Source organism: Marmota flaviventris, chromosome 13 (assembly GCF_047511675.1).
Source record: "Marmota flaviventris isolate mMarFla1 chromosome 13, mMarFla1.hap1, whole genome shotgun sequence".
Taxonomy (NCBI): domain Eukaryota; kingdom Metazoa; phylum Chordata; class Mammalia; order Rodentia; family Sciuridae; genus Marmota; species Marmota flaviventris.
The window spans coordinates 31,662,911-31,685,884 of NC_092510.1; the positions used below are offsets into that span (position 1 = coordinate 31,662,911).

At 38.5% G+C, this 22,974-nt stretch overlaps 1 protein-coding gene across 1 annotated transcript in view; it reads right to left on the bottom strand.

Annotated features, from left to right (window-relative positions):
• The window catches only part of Tmc1 (transmembrane channel like 1), a 186,377-nt gene that overhangs the window by 99,504 nt on the left and 63,899 nt on the right, over nucleotides 1-22,974 (bottom strand). The window lies entirely within an intron of this gene.

Here is a 22,974-nt window from a genome sequence, read left to right on the forward strand (position 1 = left end):
AGTGTATGACAAAGTGCAATTACGATGATGATAGTGGACTGGGGGTTGAACTTGTTGGCACAAATGTGTTTAGAATACAAGGGCCTTGGGTTAAATCCCCCTTACCAAAAAATAATAAAATTACTACTACTAATAATGAGATAGTATCCACATCTCTCTGAAAGAAAATTTAGAACTTTCTTATGTTTAGTATTTATTATTATAATACTGTACATTTTAAAAATTCCCTGTTTTTTGATTTTTGGATAAGTGAATGTTTATGGCAGTTAGTAAATAAACTTCATTGCTGAGAATATTGGAAAACATCATTAAATATTAGCATGTTTTAGACCCACTTTTCTAATTCATTAATATCCTTCCACACCCATTTAGCAGAACTTCAGGCTGACTTAACTAGGCCATGTACTCGAGATTTTGATGCTGGTGTAAGAGCAATAAAACCTTCACAGCTTTCTAGAGCAAACAGGAACAGTTATTTTGTGGGCCATCTGCAAAGTCTGCCAAACAAAGCTGAACACAAGAACATCTTCAGATAAATGTGGTAAAATGGCATAGCAGAAACTAGAAGGATTAAATCATGAAACATAAAGGAGGAGAATCCTCAATCAATATATATTTCATAGATGACTTCCTTAACTACTGAAAAAGTTTCCAAAATGTGCAACTTCCAAGGAAAAAGCAATAATTTTTGCATTTATTCCTTTTAGTATTGTTTAAGGAGGAATTTTAAATTATTTAAAATCATTAATAATAATAACTACAATAGGCAGGAGCTCAGGCCCAGCCCCAGATCTGCCCACATTAACCTGCATGGGACCAGGCCCACAGTAGGCCCGGGTCCATCCCTCCACCAGCAGACACCCACTGGAGCTCAGGTTCTGGCACAGAACCACCTCTTTCAACCTGCGTGGGACCCAGGCCCAGGGTAGGTCCAAGTTCATGTACCACCCCCACCCCCCACCCCCGAACCTAGGAGCCTAAGCCTAACCCACTTTCACCTTGGGACACTGCACACATCACCATAACCTTCCCCAGGCAGTAGCCCCTATCTTTTGACAACAGACAGGGCTTAGAAGCAACTGCATCTCAGAGTGGGCATCCTAAATACAGTATAAGGCTCACACTTTTAGACCCATCTCTGTAAAACATTTCATCCATCTTGGGTATCTCCATTATTATCTTGAGTTACCTCAGCTATTGCTGTCACCATCTTTAGTTGCAATAGCATACATTGAGGTACACCAGCAAGGTCTGGAAGCCCAATATCAAGGTGAGGTACAGACAATCTGCATGGGTACTACAAGAATATAGGGTAGAAACTGTAATATCTCAGATCCATACTGCAGGAAAGGAAGACACACAGACAACATGAAAAAACAAGGGAGGAATTGCCCCAAACAAATCAGGACACTACATTAACAGAATCCATGCACAGTGAAGTCGATGAAATGTTAGAGAAAGAGTTCAGAAAGTTCATAATTAAAATAATCTGTGAATTAAAGAATGACCTAATGAGCAAATACAGGCAAAAAAGATCATTCCAACAAAGAAATAAGAGAGCAAATACAGGTAGCAAATGATTACTTCAAGAAAGCAATAGAGACTCTGAAAAATAAGCCAGTTAAAAATCCTTGAAATGAAGTAAACAATAAACCAAATAAAAAACTTAATAGAAAGCATCATCACCAATAGACTAGATAACTTGGAAGAAAGAATGTCAGATAATGAAGACAAAGTATACGATCTGGAAAATAAAGTTGACCACATAGTGAAGATAGTAAGAAACCATGAACAGAACATCCAAGAATTATGGGACAGCATCAAAAGACCAAATCTAAGAGTTATTGGGATAGAGGAAGGCACAGAGTTTCAAACCAAAGAAATGCACAATCTCTTCAATGAGATAATATCAGAAAATTTCCCAAACATGTAGAATGAATTGGAAAACCAATGCAAGAGGCTTACAGGACACCAAATGTACAAAATTAAAACAGATCTACACCAAGCCACATTTTAATGAAAATGCCTAGCATACAGAATAAGGATAGAGTCTTAAAAGCCTCAAGAGGGATGAATCAGATCATATATAAGGGGAGACCAATTTATATCTCAGCAAATTTTTCAACTCAGACCATTAAAGCCAGGAGATTATGGAAAAACATACCAAGCTTTGAAAGAAAATGGATGCCAACCAAGAATCCTATATCCACCAAAACTAAGTTTTAGATTTGATGATGAAATAAGAACCTTCCATGATAAACAAAAGTGAAAAGAATTTACAACTAGAAAGCCTGCACTACAGAACATACTCAGCAAAATATTTCAAGAAGAGGAAATGAAAAACAATGATGAAAATCAGCAGAGGGAGGGATTATGCTAAAGGAAAAACTAATCAGAGAAGAACCCAAGTCAAGTCAACTACCAAAAATAAACAAAAATGGCTGGGAATACAAATCATGTCCCAATAATAACCCTGAATGTTAATTGCCTAAACTCACCAATCAAAAGACATAGACTAGCATATTGGATTAAAAAAATAGACCCAACAATATGCTGCCTCCAAGAGACTCATCTCATAGGAAAAGACATCCACAGACTAAAGGTGAAAGGTTGGGAAAAAACATGTCACTCACATGGATTGTGGAAGCAAGCAGGGTTTTCCATCCTCATATGAAATAAAGTAGACTTCAAGTTAAAGTTAATCAAAAGGGATAAAGAAGGACACTACATACTGCTCAAGGGAATGATACACCAACAAGACTTAACAATTATAAATATATATGTGACAAACAATGGAGCATTTACATTCACCAAACAAACTCTTCTCAAATTCCAGGGTCAAATAGACAACAACATAATACTTTTGAGTGACTTTAACACACCTCTTTCACCACTGGATAGATATTCCAAACAAAAGCTGAACAAAGAAACTATAGAACTCAATAATATAATCAATAACTTAGATTTAACTGACATATACAATATTTCATCCTTCAACAAGCGAATAGATTTTCTTCTCAGCAGCAAATAGATCCTTCTCTAAAAGAGACTGTATATTATACCACAAAGCAACTCTTAGCAAATACAAAAAAGTAGAGATACTACCCTTTCTTCTATTAGATTATAATGGAATGAAAGTAGAAATCAATCTTAAAATAAGAAATAAAAGCTACTCCAACACCTGGAGACTAAATAATATGCTACTGAATGAACAACGGGTTGCAGAAGACATCAAGGATGAGATTAAAAACTTTTTAGAGATGAATGAGAACAAGTACAACATATTGAAATCTCTGGGACACTTTCTAAGAGGAAAGTTCATTGCATGGAGTTTATTCCTTAGAAGAAGAAAAAGTCAACAAATAAATGACTTAACATACATCTCAAAGCCCTAGAAAAGGAAGAACAAATCTACACCAAAAGCAGAAGACAGGAAATAATTAAAATCAGATCTAAAATCAATGAAATTGAAACCAAAAAAATATTAAAAATAATTGACAGGGGCTAGGGATGTGGCTCAAGCAGTAGCGCGCTCGCCTGGCATGCGTGTGGCCTGGGTTTGATCCTCAGCACCACATACAAATAAAGATGTTGTGTCCACCGAAAACTAAAAAATAAACATTAAAATTTCTCTCTCTCTCTCTCTCTCTCTCTCTCTCTCTCTTAAAAAATAATTGACAAAACAAAAAGTTGGCTCTTTGAAAAAATAAATAAAATTGACAGACCCTTAGCCATGCTAATGAAGAGAAAGAAAGAGAAAACTCAAATTACTAACCTACATGATAAAAAAGGAAATATCACAACAGACACTACAGAAATACAGAAGATAATTAGAAATTATTTTGAAAACTTGTACTCCAATAAAATAGAAAATATTGAAGGCATCAACAAATTTCTAAACTATAATTTTCCCAGACTGAATCAGAATGATGTATACAATTTAAACAGATCAATTTCAAGCAACTAAATAGAAGATGCCATCAGAAGCGCACCAAACAAGAAAAGCCCAGGACCAGATGGATACACAGTCAAGTTCTACAAGATCTTTAAAGAAGAACTAATACCAACACTCTCCAATTTATTTCAGGAAATAGAAAAAGAGGGAGCACTTCCAAACTCATTCTGCAAATCTAATATCACCCTAAAAAACCAGGCAAAACCAGGCAAAGACACATGAAAAAACAAAAACAAACAAACAAACAAAAAAAAAAAAAAACAACTTCAGACCAATATCTCTAATGAACATAGATGTAAAAATTCTCAATAAAATTCTGGCAAATCGAATACAAAAATGTATCAAAAAGACAGTACACCAGGATCAAGTGGGGTTCATTGCAGGGATGCAAGGTTGATTCAAGATACGGAAATCAATAAATGTCAATAAATGTAAATCATCACATCAATAGGCTTAAAGATAAAAATTATATGATCATTTCAATAGATGCAGAAAAAGCATTTGACAAAATACAGCACCCATTCATTTTCAAAACACTAGAAAAACTAGGGATAACAGGAACATATCACAACATCATAAAGGCTATCTATGTTAAGCCCCAGGCCAACATCATTCTAAATGGAGAAAAATTCAAAGCATTCCCTCTAAAAACTGGAAAAAGCAGGGATGCCCTCTTTTAACACTTCTATTTAACATAGTTCTTAAAACACTGGCTAGAGCAATTAGACAGATGAAAGAAATTAAAGGGATACTGATAGGTAAAGAAGGACTCAAATTAGAACTGTGTGCTGACAATATGATTCTATACCTAGAAGACCCAAAAAAAAAATTCCACCAGAAAACTTCTAGAACTGGTACATGAGTTCAGCAAAATAGCAGGATACAAAATCAACACCCATTAATCAAAGGCATTTCTGTATTTCAGTGACAAATCCTCTAAAATGGAAATGAGAAAAACTACCTCATTTACAATAGCATCAAAAATAAAATAAAATACTTGAGAATCAACTTAACAAAAAGGTGAAAGACCTCTACAACAAAAACTACAGAACACTAAAGAAAGAAATTAAAGAAGACATTAGAAGATGTAAATATCTACCTTGTTCTTGGATAAGCAGAATTAATATTGTCAAAATGGCCATACTGCCAAAAGCACTATATAGATTTAATGCAATTCCAATCAAAATCCCAATGACATTCCTCATAGAAATAGAAAAATCAGTCTGAAATTCATCTGGAAAAAAAAAGAGACCCAGAATAGCTAAAGCAATCCTTAGCAAGAAGAGTAAAGCAGGTGACATCACTATACCAGAACTTAAATTATACTACAGAGCAATAATAACAAAAACAGCATGGTGTTGGCACCAAAATAGACTTGTAGACCAATAATACAGACTAGAGGACACAGAGACTAACCCACATAATTTCAGTTGTCTTATATTTGACAAAGGTGCCAAAATGTAACGGGGAAAAAAGATAGCCTCTTCAACAAATGGTGCTGGGAAAACTGGAAATCCATAGGCAACAAAATGAAATTAAACCCCTATCTCTCACCATGCACAAAACTCGATTCAAAATAGGTCAAGGACCTAGGAATTAAACCAGAGACACTGTCCATTAGAATAAAAAGTAGGCCCAAATCTCCATCATGTCGGAGTAGGCCCCAACTTCCTTAATAAGACTCCTATAGCACAAGAATTGATATTAAGAATCAATAAGTGAGATGTATTTAAACTAAAAATCTTCTTCTCAGCAAAAGAAACAATCAATGATGTCAATAAAAAGCCTACTAATTGGGAACAAATTATTATCATATTTTTATTCACATCACTGATTGTTTCTTTTGCTGAGAAGAAGATTTTTAGTTTAAATACATCTCACTTATTGATTCTTAATATTAGAGCACTAATCTCTAGAATATATAAAGATCTCAGAAATCTTAACACCAAAAAAACAAATAACCCAATCAATAAATGGTTCAAGGAACTGAACAGACACTTCTCAGAAGAAGATATACAATCAATCAATAAATATACGAAAAAATATTCAACATCTCTAACAATTAGAGAAATGCAAATCAAAACTCTTCTAAAATTTCATCTCACTCCAGTCAGAATGGCAGCTATTAAGAATACAAACAACAATAAGTGTTAGCGAGGATTTGGGGAAACAAGGTACACTCATACATTGCTGGTGAGACTGCAAATTGGTGCAGCCAATATGGAAAGCAGTATGGAGATTCCTTGGAAAACTGGGAATCAAACCACCATTTGACCCAGCTATCCCACTCCTCACCTATACCCAAAGTACTTAAAAACAGCATACTACAGGGACACAGCCACATCAATGTTTATAGCAACACAATTAACAAGAGATAAACTGTGGAACTAACCTATATGCCCTTCAGTAGATGAATGGATAAAGAAAATGTGGTGTATATACACAATGGAATATTATTCAGCATTAAAAGAGAATAAAATCATGGCATTTACAGGTAAATGGATGGAGCTGGAGAATATAATGCTAAGTGAAATTAGCCAATCTCCAAAAAAACAAATGCCAAATGATTTCTCTGATTTAAGGAAGCTGATTCATAATATGCTGTGTTTGGGGGGTGGAGATGGGAGGATTAAATGAACTCTAGATAGGGCAAAGGAGGAAAGGGGAGGGAGAGGAAGGGAGGGAGCAAGGGGTAGGAAAGACGGTGGAATGTGATGGTTCTCATTACTCTAAGTACATGTATGAAGTCACGAAGGCTGTGACTCTACTTTGTGTACAATGAGAGATATAAAAAATTGTGCTCTATGTGTGTAATATAAATTTTAATGCATTCTGTTGTCATATAACAAATTAAAATTTAAAAAAAATTAAATTCCCCAAACTTGCTTTACAATAGGGAAAAATACTAATATTGTTATTGTCCCTTGAACCTCATTCTATTATGCATATAATGCCTACTTGCAGCATCCTCATGTGGCTGAGTGACAGATATCTCACATCCATGTTCTTATAAGGCTACCTTCATGACTTCATCTAAACGTACAGGGAATAAATTTAAATAATATCCCACTTGGAATTAGGGCTGCAACATATCAAAATTCAGGGGCAGGGACAAATACATTCTCTATATTACTCTTTTTTGAGGAAAGTTTAATAACTCCAAAGTGTTTTATTCATTTGTAAAATGTTCATTATAATCTTAAATTTGAAAATAAACCTACTAAGTGTTTCTCTTTCAGTGTTTATAAAATGGATATTTAGATGTTTCACAAAAGAACTGGGAACTGTTTCTCACATACAAGTCTTCCTGTAGTTGATAGTATGTACTGAATATTCAAGAAAGACTTTTTCAAATATTCATAAATAATGATTCTGCTGTTTCATCTGTTCATGGTTAAGATAATTTTAAAAGCTAAAATAAATATGTAAGCTAAATAAAACAAGGCAGATCAAAAAGAATTAACCACAATAATTTGCTAAATACTCACAGCAATATAGCATGTATGAAAGGCTAACTCTTGTAACAGACAATTTCCTGGGACATTGTTCTTGCTTAATAGAAGTATGTAATATGAAGACTGGTTATTAACTGAAAAGACTCATTCCAATGCAATGAGAATAATGAGTCAGATTATTGTGACAGATGAGCTCTAACATGAGTGTTGAGCGATTGTTGACCTCAACCAAGAATTGATTTATCTTGAATAAAATGTTCTCCTATTTAAGGTGAATTAAAAAAAAAAAAAAGTAGAGGAAGAGGAGGAGACAAAAAAAAAATAAGACAAACTCTATGGATGCTAAAAATTTGGGAGAAATTTTTAGAATATAAAATGAAAAAAATATTTTGCCAGGTATTTAGATTAAAAAAAATAGAATAAGAAGTCACTAATACACTTTCAACCTTTATATGGAATCCTGAAGTTACAGAATAATATTTGTCTTTCTTATAGGCAGCTGTAATTCGAGCATTTTATTGTTGATTACAGACTAAATAACGATCAATTCTTACGTTAGTCCCTACTCTCATTTGTTCCTGATTAGTTTCCTTTAGCATAAACTTGGTTAATCAAAGGACACATATCCCAAAGGGATACTGGAGCTGATTCATACTGGCTCTCAAAACCCACTGATCATTAAACTTTCAGGAATTTCTTAAACTACTATTAAACTGCTGGTAGTTTGAAATTGTTCATAATGGAAGGATTTACACCATAGAAATTGGCAAATACTATAAATCAGGGCATTTGAACTAGGACATTCCTTGTCCTGTATTCACTTAGTCATCCAGGCCCTTTAAACATTCCCTTCATGTTCATGGTTCTCATGCCCTGCAAGTTAGTGTCCAGCAACAACAACAACAAAAATCTCCATCAACATTATCATCCCCACACAGGAAACATTAATGCTTACGATACATGGGATGCTATGTTAGGTTTTGAGAAAATTAAGAACAATAAGATACCTTTCACGTTCTGAGAAGCTCAAAATCTCTTCTGAAAGGAAGATTTGTAATTCAAAATATGTAATAAAATGCAGAAAACAAGAGAATCAAATGAATAATAAGAGTCTTTTTGAGTCTTATTTCTATAGGAATTAGCAGAGAAAGGAGCTCTAAGGGCAGTTGAAGGCTCTAAAGCCTGCAAGAAGCACAAGATGTCAAAAAAGTGAAGAGGAGACTGGAAAGAAGACCTAAAATATACCTAGCATTCCTAGAGAATATTAGGACTATTTTATTGGGAAATGTGGTTAAAATGAGTAGTGTGGCACAATAGAAAAAGTAGGAAGTTTTGGATATGTAGTTACCTGGATTTTAATCCTCACGTAAACAGTTTGGGCTGTGTGCAGCCACTTTATCTCTGTCAATCTCAGTTTTCTTGTCTTTAAAAGGGGATTATTTTCTATTTTACATGTTCTTATAAGGAATAAAGGAGTTAATGTGTGAACATCTATTAGTATAAGATCCGATACACAGTAGACACAACACACACACACAGAGATGATTTTATCTCTAAGACCTCATGGTCACCATCATCAATAACTGAGAAGTCAATTTAGAAAGGAAGTTGGAATTCAAGTTTAGGTAAAACTCATAGGCAAGGTCAATTTCATGGGACTGTGACTTATGCTGTTGGGACCATGCACTTAGAAGAGCCCTGTACTCAAACTAAGTCTCTGCCATGGCTATCTTGAAATTGTTAATAATTGAAGTTTTAAATTATTTTTGAAAAGGAGATCCCACATTTACATTTTTCACTAGGTTCTGCAAATTATGCAGCTGTTCCTAAAACAGGATGTGTTAAACATAACTAATAAATAAATAGGTAGCATATGATATACAGATATAATTGATATAATTTGTACAGGTTGGTAACCTGTAACACATACCAAAGAAAGACAAAACACAAAATATGACTAGTAAGAATATTATCATTAGAAAAGGATGGAAGGACAAAGTCATGATCCTGCCTCTTTGGGAATGAATACCTGTCTCCACTAACCTCACCACTCAGTGGACTCATTCCATCTGATTCTATTCTTCTCACATGTGCTCTGTCCAAGAAATACAGATACAACCCATAGCACTATAACAGGTCAACTGACAAGCTATCATTATGGTCAGGTGTACTTTTCCCACGTCATTCCAATACAGCAAGTGCCTATCCTTTGCCCAGGTCATATTCATTCTGTCTGCCCCTCTGGAACCTCAGTCCTTTTAGCAGCATTAACAGCAGGATTGCAGTGACCGGACAAAATGACATTGCCAAACTCAGGATAGAGCATTGAGATTCTGTTGCTTATGGCCCGACTCTAAAGCCACTCTATCTGCATCCTGCTAATTGATCCCTTTCTTTCCTCTCATTTCTCACTGTGTTTTAAATGATCTTCATAAACCATGTGATTCTCGAGCATTTGTAATTTGTTCTTGAAGCTTTTTAGATCTCTGACTTCTGGGAGAGCTTGTCTGTTGATGTACCAGCAAATTGCATCACAGCAATTTTCCACCAGCCAAGTTCAAATCAAAGCTCCATCACTTGTTAGTTATCTGGCAATAAAGAGTTACTTATCCTCTCAGAGATTCAGTTTCCTTATATGTAAAGTCAGAATAATAATATCTTTCTTGAATTAGAATCGAGAGTAATAAGTGGAATTGTGAAAGTAAAATAATAAGTAACATGCATTCAATGATTACTATGTGCCATGCACTATTTTAAGTGCTTTATGTCTATTGACTGATTTAATCCTTTCAGTAACTCTATGGAGTAGTGCTATTTTTATCCTTACATAGAGTGAGGTCATTGAAGTTGAAGAAGCTAAGAAACATGCCCACAGCATACTGCTTAACACTGTGTATGAACTTATTAAGTAGTTGAAAAATTGAATGTTAATGTTACATTTTGATGAACAAAATTCAGATTCATTAACTGTCTACAGATTCTCCCTTCTTTTGGTGAATAAATAAATAAATAAATCCCTGTATCCTAGATAACGTGTTGTGCAAGAACTGAAGACCTACATTTAAGTTGAGCTATTATTTAAAAAAGAACTCAAGACCATTGAAGTATGTGTTAGTGTGTACTCATATTTAAAAGTCCTCTTGAGTGGAATCTTTTATTCCTTCACTATGTCAAATGAAAGAAAGGCCTTCGTGAACTAGCATATAAACCATGATTATTGCTCATGAAAATCTCAAGTTCCAAGAAAGCTAGTGAGGAAGGGGGTAAGGATGGGAGCTGAGAAAATAGTTTCCCCAAAGTTCTCCCAGATGACTCCAGCAGAGGAAATCAACAGTGGTTTGTTCTCACTTTTCTAGAAATATATTAGTTCCCCCTACCAAAAAATAAAACAAAATTAGATTTAAAACAAAAAAAGTACTACCAGATGAACAGAGACAGAATAAGGAGGAATGTTACCTTAATGGCTCACTGACAGTTTCAAGCACCTGTTAAGTGTAAGTGAAGTCCTAAGGGTAAGTTTCTTGGCTTTACTGGGCGTCTCATTAATAAATCACCAGGCATAGTCAGCCAACGGACAACTCCCAGAAACACTGACTCAGGGTGCTACAAGAAATTAAAACAGTCTATATATGTATAAGAGCCAATTTCATGAAAAAGCATAGTTGGAGTACTATACCTTAATCTATGGACCCGTGAAATGTCAGAACTGACTTCTTCCTAAAATCAACATTTCAAAATATCCAACTCAGTGTTGTTTTTTAGTTGCCATGGAAGTACTCCTTTTTTAAATAAATGTTTTATATGGAAGTATTATGGTTTAGATGTGAGGTGTTCCCCCAAAGCTCACATGTGAGAAAATGCAAGAAGCTTCAAGGAAGAGATGACTGGGTTATGAGATCCTTAACCCAATCAGTGTATTAATCACCTGATGGGATTTATTGAGTGGTAACTGAAGGCAGGAGAGGTGGGGGGGGGCCTTTGGGGTATATATTTGTATATGGTAAGTGGAGATCTGCTTTCTGATTATCGTATGAGCTGCTTCCCCTTACCACACTCTTCCACCATGATGTTCTGCATCTCTTTAAGCCCTGAAGAATGGAGCCTACTGTCTATGGACTGAGACCTCTGAACTTCCTCCTCTACAATTGTTCTTTCAGTCATAGCAGCAAAAAAGCTGACTGAAACAGAGTATCTTATATAGAATGTAGACAAGTCTGTTCTGGTGGAAATTGCCATGTGGCCAAGTGGTCCTCCCTCATAACTCTGCCCACCTGGCACTGAACTGATCCTACCAAACCACCTGACTACTGAGGATAACAGGTTGAAAATTATAGGCCATGGAGAAGGAAGATGGCGGCGAGGGGAGTGCATTGCCCCTGTGTGCTGCTTCACTGTGTGGGAGTATGACAAGTCAGGACGGCTAAAGGATATCTTGTTAGGAATTTCCAGCAATAGTGGGGTGCTCCGGAACCTGGAGGAAGGATTTCCATCGCACAAGGATCGGCTACGGGGACTCAAACGCGAGAGGTTTGTTGCACGGAGGGTAACACTGCTTATTCAGCAAATCGCCCTGCGGCTAGAGTCTGCAGCGCGCGCTGGGATAGCGACGCAGGGTTACAGCGCTGCAGTTTCTGCCAGCCGCGCAAGCACCGTACTCAGGGCTAAATTCTGGGTTCGAGACGGGGGAAGGAAGCGGTCCATCTCGGTTCTCCACACCGGTCAGGACACAGAGGAGGCCAGCAGCCACCATGTTGGTAAACTGACGTCACCATCCCTGTTTTCGACTGACCGCAGCTCATTCAGCCATAGAACAGGTAATTTCAGGCTGCAATTCGCCTGCGGCTTGCAGACAGATTGCTAGGTTTCAGCGCCTGGGTGCTTCTTAGAACCTGATCTTATCGGAGCGAACACCAAGCGCGGGGCGGCCGAGTTCCGGCTCCCGGAACCGTCCCAGAACCGCCCTGGCCCAGGGCTGCGGAGCCTGCGGAGGCTGCTTCTTGGACCCTGCTCCTATCAGAGCATACACCAAGCACTAAGCAGCCGAATTCCAGCTCCCGGAACTGAGCCCGCGGGGACTGCTTCTTGGAGCTTACACTTATAGGAGCTTACACCGAGCACGGAGCGGCCGAGTTCCGGCTCCCAGAACTTCCCTGGCCTGGGACTAGGAGCCCGCGGAAACTGCTTCTCAGTCTGGGTCCTGCTGAGGGCCGGTCAGGACTCACCCAGTGCTTTGGTTGCCCGGCAAGGGGAACGAAATGCTGCCATTCGCATAGGATACCAACATGGCAGAGATCTGATGTCAGCAGAAAGCGGCGGAGGAGAGAACTTCATCAATACCAGCGGTGACATAAGCAGTTGGTCTCCTGGTAGGGGGGTTGAGGCACAGTCACCCGAGTCTCCTCAATTTGTCGTCGAGCCAGAGGGGAGGAGCCGGGCCGCCGCCAGCGCCCGGAGCAGGCCCAGTGGCTCACCAGCGTGGTGACCACGTGACCCCAATTGGAGAGGGGGCGGAGCGGAGCCGCCACCCGCACCCGCAAGGTGGGCAGACCCGCGACCCAGTGGTACATGGGCGCGGTAGGAGGGGCAGGGCAGAGCCGCCGTTCGCGCTTGCAAGGTAAACAGACCTGTGACAGCCTGGCGGGTCAGGCCCAGTGGCCTGCCAGTGTGGTACACACGTCACCCCAACTGGAGTAGGGGCAGAGCAGATCCTTCTCCCACGCCCGGATCAGGCCCTGCCGGTGTGGTGGTCACGTGACCCCAATTGGAGTGGGGGCGGAGCGGAACCGCCACCCATGCCCGCAGGGTGAGCAGACCAGTGATCAACCTGCAGATCAGGCCCATGGGTCCGCAGGCGTGGTAGGAGGGGCAGGGCAGATCCGCCGCCCGCGCCTCCAAGGTAGGCAGACCTACAACAGACCGGCGGATCAGGCCCAGGAGCCTGCCGGCGTGGTACAAACACCACCCTAATTGGAGTAGTGGCAGAGCAGAGTCGCCGCCCGTGTCAGGAACAGGCCCAGCGTCCTGCAGGCGGGGTAGTCACGACACCCCAATTGGAGTAGGGGCAGAGCAGAGCCTCCACCCGTGCCTGAAAGGTGGGCAGATCTGCGACCGACCAGCGGGACAGGCCCAGTGGCCTGCCGGTACGACAGACACATCACCCCATTTGGAGTAGGGGCAAAGTAGAGCCGCCGCCCGTGCCTGCAGGGTAGGCAAACCTGCAACCAACCGGCGGATCAGGCCCGGTGGCCTGCTGGCGTGGTACACTCGTCACCCCAATTGGAGTAGGGGCAGAACAGAGCCGCCGCCAGCTCCCAGAAGAGGCCCAGTGACCTGCCGACGTGGTAGCCACGACACCCCAATTGGAAAAAGGAGAGAGCAGAGCCGCCGCCCGCACCTGCAGGAAAGATACGCAAGCAGTATGAAAAGACAAGGAAAGAAAGGACCACAAGCAATGCAGGTCAACGCAACTTTAGAAGAGGTAACACCTGCAGCAGATGGAATGTCAGATAAAGGATTCAGGATATACATGCTTCAGATGATCTGGAGTATCAAGGAAGACATTAAACAGCAAAATCAGACAATGAAAGATCACTTCGACAACGAATTACGCAAACAAATCCAGGAAGCAAAGGATCAACTATACAGGGAGATAGAGGTTATAAAAAACAAACAAACAGAAATCCTAGAAATGCAGGAAGCAATAAACCAACTTAAAAACTCAATGGAGAATACTACCAGCAGAGTAGAACACTTAGAAGATAGAACATCAGACAATGAAGACAAAGTATTTCAACTTGAAAAGAACATAGACAGCTCAGCAAGACTGTTAAGAAACCATGAGCAGAACATCCAAGAAATATGGGATAACATTAAGAGACCAAACTTAAGAGTCATTGGGATACAGGAAGGTACAGAGCTCCAAACCAAAGGAATGAGCAGTCTATTCAATGAAATAATGCAAGAAAACTTCCCAGACTTGAAGAATGAGACAGAATCCCAAATCCTAGAAGCCTACAGGACGCCGAATGTGCAAAAGCATAAGAGATCCACACCTAGACACATTATAATGAAGATGCCCAACATACAGAATAAGGAGAGAATTTTAAAAGCTACAAGAGAAAGGAAGCAGATTACATTTAGGGGTAAGCCAATCAGGATAACAGCTGATCTTTCAACACAGACTCTGAAAGCTAGAAGATCCTGGAATAACATATTTCAAACACTGAAAGAAAATGGGTTCCAACCAAGAATTGTGTATCCAGCGAAATTAAGCTTCAGGATGGAAGAAGAAATTAAAACCTTCCACGATAAACAAAAGTTTAAAGAATTTGCAGCTAGAAAACCATCTCTTCAAAACATCCTCGCCAAAGCATTACAGGAAGAGGAAATGGAAAATAACAATGAAAACCAACAGTGGGAGGTAGGACAGTAAAGGGGGGGGGAATAATCAAAGAGGAAAACAAACCATGTTTAGTAACAGAAATAAACAAATATGGCTGGAAGAACAACCCATATCTCAATAATAACCCTAAATGTTAATGGCTTAAACTCACCAATTAAGAGACACAGGCTAGTAGAATGGATCACAAAACAAGACCCAACAATATGCTGCCTACAGGAGACGCATTTGATAGGAAAAGACATACATAGGCTGAAGGTGAAAGGTTAGGAAAAATCATATCACTCATATGGACTTCGGAAACAAGCAGGAGTGTCCATACTCATATCAAATAAAATAGATTTCAAGCCAAAGTTAATCAAAAGGGATAAAGAGGGACACTACATATTGCTTAAGGGAACCATACACCAACAAGACATAACAATCATAAATATTTATGCCCCAAACAATGGTGCAGCTATGTTCGTCAAACAAACTCTTCTCAAGTTCAAGAGTCTAATAGACCACCATACCATAATCAAGGGAGACTTCAACACACCTCTCTCGCCACTGGACAGATCTTCCAAACAAAAGTTGAATAAGGAAACTATAGAACTCAATAACACTATTAATAACCTAGACCTAATTGACATATATAGAGTATACCACCCAACATCAAGCAGTTACACTTTTTTTCTCAGCAGCACATGGATCCTTCTCAAAAATAGATCATATATTATGTCACAGGGCAACTCTTAGACAATATAAAGGAGTAGAGATAATACCATGCATCTTATCTGATCATAATGGAATGAAACTAAAAATCAACGATAAAAGAAGGAAGGAAAAAGCATACATCACTTGGAGAATGAACAATAGGTTACTGAATGATCAATGGGTTATAGAAGACATCAAGAAGGAAATTAAAAAATTCTTAGAGATAAATGAAAACACAGACACAACATATCGGAATCTATGGGACACATTGAAAGCAGTTCTAAGAGGAAAATTCATTGCTTGGAGTTCATTCCTTAAAAAAAGAAAAAAACAACAAATAAATGATCTCATACTTCATCTCAAAATCCTTGAAAAAGAAGAGCAAAACAACAGCAAAAGAAGTAGAAGGCAAGAAATCATTAAAATCAGAGCTGAAATTAATGAAATCGAAACAAAAGAAACAATTGAAAAAATTGACAAAACTAAAAGTTGTTTCTTTGAAAAAATAAACAAAATCGACAGACCCTTAGCGATGCTAGCGAAGAGAAGAAGAGAGAGAACTCAAATTACTAGCATACAGGATGAAAAAGGCAATATCACAACAGACACTTCAGAAATACAGAAGATAATCAAAAACTATTTTGAATCCTTATACTCCAATAAATTAGAAGATAGTGAAGGCATAGATAAATTTCTTAAGTCATATGATCTGCCCAGATTGAGTCAGGAGGATATAGAAAACCTAAACAGACCAATATCAATTGAGGAAATAGAAGAAACCATAAAAAGACTACCAACTAAGAAAAGCCCAGGTCCGGATGGGTATAGAGCAGAGTTTTACAAAACCTTTAAAAAAGAACTAATACCAATACTTTTCAAGCTACTTCAGGAAATAGAAAAGGAGGGATAACTTCCAAATTCATTCTATGAGGCCAACATCACCCTGATACCTAAACCAGACAAAGACACTTCAAAGAAAGAAAACTACAGACCAATATCTCTAATGAACCTAGATGCAAAAATCCTCAATAAAATTCTGGTGAATCGGATACAAAAACATATCAAAAAAATTGTACACCATGATCAAGTAGGATTCATCCCTGGGATGCAAGGCTGGTTCAATATACGGAAATCAATAAATGTTATTCGCCACATCAATAGACTTAAAAATAAGAACCATATGATCATCTCGATAGATGCGGAAAAAGCATTCGACAAAGTACAGCATCCCTTTATGTTCAAAACTCTAGAAAAACTGGGGATAACAGGAACATACCTCAATATTGTAAAAGCAATCTATGCTAAGCCTCAGGCTAGCATCATTCTGAATGGAGAAAAACTGAAGGCATTCCCTCTAAAATCTGGAACAAGACAGGGATGCCCTCTCTCTCCACTTCTGTTCAACATAGTTCTCGAAACACTGGCCAGAGCAATTAGACAGACGAAAGAAATTAAAGGCATAAAAATAGGAAAAGAAGAACTTAAATTATCACTATTTGCAGATGATATGATTCTATACCTAGCAGACCCAAAAGGCTCTACAAAGAAACTATTAGAGCTAATAAATGAATTCAGCAAAGTGGCAGGATATAAAATCAACATGCATAAATCAAAGGCATTCCTGTATATCAGCGACAAATCCTCTGAAATGGAAATGAGGAAAACCACTCCATTCAAAATATCTTCAAAAAAAAATAAAATACTTGGAATCAACCTAACAAAAGAGGTGAAAGACTTATACAATGAAAACTACAGAACCCTAAAGAGAGAAATAGAAGAAGATCTTAGAAGATGGAAAAATATACCCTGTTCATGGATAGGCAGAACTAACATCATCAAAATGGCGATATTACCAAAAGTTCTCTATAGGTTTAATGCAATGCCAATCAAAATCCCAACGGCATTTCTTGTAGAAATAGAGAAAGCAATCATGAAATTCATATGGAAAAATAAAAGACCCAGAATAGCAAAAACAATGCTAAGCAGGAAGTGTGAATCAGGCGGTATAGCGATACCAGACTTCAAACTATACTACAGAGCAATAGTAACAAAAACAGCATGGTACTGGTACCAAAACAGGCGGGTGGACCAATGGTACAGAATAGAGGACACAGAAACCAATCCACAAAACTACAACTATCTTATATTTGATAAAGGGGCTAAAAGCATGCAATGGAGGAAGGATAGCATCTTCAACAAATGGTGCTGGGAAAACTGGAAATCCATATGCAACAAAATGAAACTGAATCCCTTTCTCTCGCCATGCACAAAAGTGAATTCAAAATGGATCAAGGAGCTTGATATCAAATCAGAGACGCGCCGTCTGATAGAAGAAAAAGTTGGCTACGATCTACATACTGTGGGGTCGGGCTCCAAATTCCTCAATAGGACACGCATAGCACAAAAGTTAATAACTAGAATCAACAAATGGGACTTACTCAAACTAAAAAGTTTTTTCTCAGCAAAAGAAACAATAAGAGAGGTAAATAGGGAGCCTACACCCTGGGAACAAATCTTTACTCCTCACACTTCAGATAGAGCCCTAATATCCAGAGTATACAAAGAACTCAAAAAATTAGACAATAAGAGAACAAACAACCCAATCAACAAATGGGCCAAGGACCTGAACAGACACTTCTCAGAGGAGGACATACAGTCAATCAACAAGTACATGAAAAAATGCTCAACATCTCTAGCTGTCAGAGAAATGCAAATCAAAACCACCCTAAGATACCATCTCACTCCAGTAAGATTGGCAGCCATTAGGAAGTCAAACAACAACAAGTGCTGGCGAGGATGTGGGGCAAAAGGTACACTTGTACATTGCTGGTGGGACTGCAGATTGGTGCAGCCAATTTGGAAAGCAGTATGGAGATTTCTTGGAAAGCTGGGAATGGAGCCACCATTTGACCCAGCTATTCCCCTTCTTGGTCTATTCCCTAAAGACCTAAAAACAGCATGCTACAGGTACACTGCTACATCGATGTTCATAGCAGCACAGTTCACAATAGCAAGACTGTGGAACCAACCTAGATGCCCTTCAATAGACGAATGGATAAAAAAAATGTGGCATTTATACACAATGGAGTATTACTCTGCATTAAAAAATGACAAAATCATAGAATTTACAGGGAAATGGATGGCATTAGAGCAGATTATGCTAAGTGAAGCTAGCCAATCCCTAAAAAACAAATGCCAAATGTCTTCTTTGATATAAGGAGAGTAACTAAGAACATAGTAGGGACGAAGAGCAGGAGAAGAAGATTAACATTTAACAGGGATGAGAGGTGGGAGGGAAAGGGAGAGAGAAGGGAAATTGCATGGTAATGGAAGGAGACCCTCAGGGTTATACAGTGGAGGGGGTAGAGAGAGAGGAGTGGAGGGGAGGGGAGAGGTGGGGAGGGGGGAGGGTGGAGGATGGGAAAGGCAGCGGAGCACAACAGACACTAGTATGGCAATTTGTAAATCAATGGATGTGTAACTGATGTGATTCTGCAATCTGTGTATGGGGTGAAGGTGGGAGTTCATAACCCACTTGAATCAAAGTGTGGAATATGATATGTCAAGAAATTTGTAATGTTTTGAACAACCCACAATAAAAAATTTAAAAAAAAAAGAAAATTATAGGCCATAATATAAACTCTTCACTTTATAAACAAACAAACTGGGGTTCAAAAGGTGAAGTCGGAAGTAGCTCTGAAATCACAATCAATTTTCTTCATTTTCAGGACTAAACCTATTCTACTGTAACAAAATCAGGTGGTTGTTTATTTAGGTTTAGTCATAAGGGCTTTTAATTTACTACACATAATGTTCTGATATAGTTAAAGGTTTTAGGTTTCAGGAGAGTAATAAGTAGACCAGTTATTTTCCACCCAAGTGTTTTATGTCAGCTTTGGTGGCTGCCACCAAGTTAGAGCTGCCACATTTCACAGGTAGGAAAGATCTAGTTATCCTCAAGCCTATGAACAACAACAAAAAAAGCAGAATATACTTAATATTTTCATTGATAGATATGTTTAAGTGAAATAACTAATTTAAAAATTGAAATTGACATTCAGGTAAGTGGAAGCAGAACTACTATTTCCCTTTTTCCCACCCCTGTCAGCACACATCTGATCTGTTTAGTAAATTGCCCAAAGAACAGCAGAATGTTTTCTGTTCTCAGCATGGAAGACAGTGGTTCTAAGTCCTCACCTTTTGCAGTGACTTTTAGAATAAAAAATAAAAATACATATTTGGGGCCAGCACAGCTGCCCCCCTCCACCCAGAGATTCTCATTTACAAGGTTTAAGGCTGCATGTATGTGTGGAACAGTGTAACTACTTACATTAACCATTTTATTACCTTGATCCCTGAGGACATTCCTGTTTATAGTGGTGTCTGTTCTTGAAAAATGTGGAAGCAATTCCTGAATCTCCCATAGCATCCTCAGAATCACAGCTGAAGCTTCCCTGTAGCTTTATTCTATATACCTCCTTGAAACTCTGACCCTATTTAAAATCTATTTTAGAAGTTTCACAAGCGTTTCAGAGTCCAGAAGATAAGTCTTGGAACTAAGATACAGATCCAAACCTGTGATAAAAACCTCTGTTCCAATAATATTGAGCCTGGTGTCTTAGATGTCATGGAATCAGCAGAATCAAACTGGAAGCTAATTCTGAGAATCATAATAATTCTTAGAAAAACTCTCAGGGTAGATTTCTCTGAAAGAAACAAAGGGTGAAGGGAAAGCTAGCTGACCCCCCTCACCACCCCGTGCCTTAGCAACACTGGGAAAGAGGACCAACCCCTCACCTCGCCCCATCTTCCCCCCAAATGCTATGAAATGACTGGAATCCATAAGGGATTCCAATGCTCAAAACAGCATTCAAAAACACACAAAGGAAGACAAGTCCAGTACTTCACACCAACAGCTTGATCACCAATGAGGCTGACACCAAGAGAATCAGGCTGGCTGTGAATATTAGCAACCCTTTGCAGAGGTGGGAAGCCACAAATTAAAAACCACTCCTGGCCATGAGGAAGCATCAGAAGACAGTGAGCCTTGCTGACAGGTGAGCAGCCTCAGTGGTTTTTTCTCTGGGCTTAAATGTGCACTTCCATTCTGCAAACCGATGACTTTGGCTTTGTTGTTGTGACTCACTATCTTGGTAGCATGCCTAGCTTGCTCCCCAGATACCCTCGTGGAAGGCAACAAATTCAAATGCCTACAAGGTCCAATCAACAGAATAAACAAGTGATGTGGACGCCTTGGGAACTCTGCAAACTGAAGAGTGAGTGAATATCTTATTCATAGGGGGTAGTCCTTGCTTAGTCCCAGCTGTTGTAGTAATGTAGTAATGTGGGAACCAATCTTCCACTTGTCGATGAGAAACTGAACTTGTGAGTTTTTCAAATGTAAAATCTCCCACAATTAAAAGTTAGACTAAAAAAGTATGTGGGCCAAATAAAAAATACCTACGTCATTGATTCAGCTGTTGACTTCCATTTTCAACCTCTATTCTAGTGCTAGAGTCTTGTGTTATTCTTCTTTCATGTCAATTTCTATTTATCCATATTTTTAAAAACTCTTTAATTTCTGGACTCCAGCCCAGGACACCAGAACATAGAATCTGCCATAAGATTACCCTGAGGGTATGTTTTGGAAGATCTAAGAGGTCTGGCCCTGGATTCTGCTAAATTATCAAGATGCTCTTTCTTTCCTTTTGTTGGGACCTCAAAATCTGATAATTAATGCAGACTACAACCAACATGTCTCCATGCCCCCAGGTCTGCCTGTGGCTAAGCCTGCTCCTACCTAGCCCTGTGAGATTCCAAACCCTCTCTATCTCTCCTGCCATACTGCAAGTAACAAGGCATCATTAAGTCTATTCTTAGAAGAAATAATAATTATAATTGGGTTTCCCAGCCAGGTGCTGTGTTCTGGAACCATTCTAAATGTTTCATGTGAATTACCCCACTTTATATTTCCTACAACCTTGCAAATGCAATTTCATAAGAAACCTGAGGTCAGAGGAACTACACATCTCATCCAATTTGGCACATCCATTGAGTGGATGTTCTGAGATTAAACTCAACTTTGAAGCCTGTATCTACTCTACTGTCCTACATGGGAGATAAATACAGGAGAGTTGGGGATAGGTATTTCTACAAGGGGAGACACTCTTTGATGTTCTTCCTCAATTTTATGCTTTGAAACCTTAAAATATTATAATTTTACAACTTTATCACTTTGTATACATAGTTACCTGTGACTTTTGCATCATTACTATTTCAGAATATATTTGGGATTTTAGGGGGCATTAATATCTCCAAATATATTTTACGGGGAGTATAGGGCTGCCAAATTTCCATTTTGCCAAGTAAGGATGCTTCTAAACCTATAAATTAGCATCATTATTACTTCATTAAATGAAAATTATTTTAATGTACAAACATACACACATGCATGTGCACACACACACACACACACATACATGACTAGTATATCATGAAACAAAGACTGCTATTAACCACTGCCTTCAATCATGATGGATGTGTATGTGTGCACATGGAGTTCCCAGACAATTGTGCGATGTTGCAAAAGTTTTCCTGGGAGACTATTATTTGGAACTTAAAAAACCTTATTCCACAAAATAAAAGAAAGCTATAATATTATGACTACAAATATTATTATGATTAGATACCAGGACATAGATAGCAGAGGTTAGATCTAGCATATCTTCAAGTTTGTTTCTGTTTTATTTATTTATTTATTTATTTATTTATTTATTTATTTATTTTTTAATTTTTTGCTGTTTTGTATATGAGATAACTGAGACTATGGGAAGTTAAATGATTTCCTTAAATAACACACAAGTTTAAGCAGAGTCAAGGACAGATGTGAATTTTACTGATACCTACTTCAGTTCTTTTATACATCACCAGAGACAATAATAGTATACTATCATTTTAACAGCATTATTAGTGAAATAGACTGGGGAGAGGGTAGTTTTGAAAATTAACCAAAAATGGTTTGTGGAAAAATGATAGAGATGGAAACATAGCTGTCAACATAAACACATTCTCTTCTGCACATCGCATCTCCACCAACTATCCAGGCCAGGGAATATAGTATGATTCTCAAGGGAGAATCTGCTCCCATCCCCCAGAAAGGTAGACTCCTTTGATTTTTGCATGTGAGAAGTTTACGAATCTGTGTGCTCTGAGTATGTTTGCAACCATATCAGCAGTCAATTAAGACTGAAATTGGGTCACTGATGTGTTACCAGGGAATAGCTATTAGCATAACCCTTAATTGGAATCCTATTTACTGTTCTGTTGGCTTAGCATCCTCCCTCTCCTTTCATCAGAGCTGTAACATGAAAAGATCATTTGAGTCCAGGAACCTGCAGAGAAACAAGAGCACACAACTGCACACACTTGTAAAATTCAAATATATTATCTCTTTCAGGGGATGGTAATCA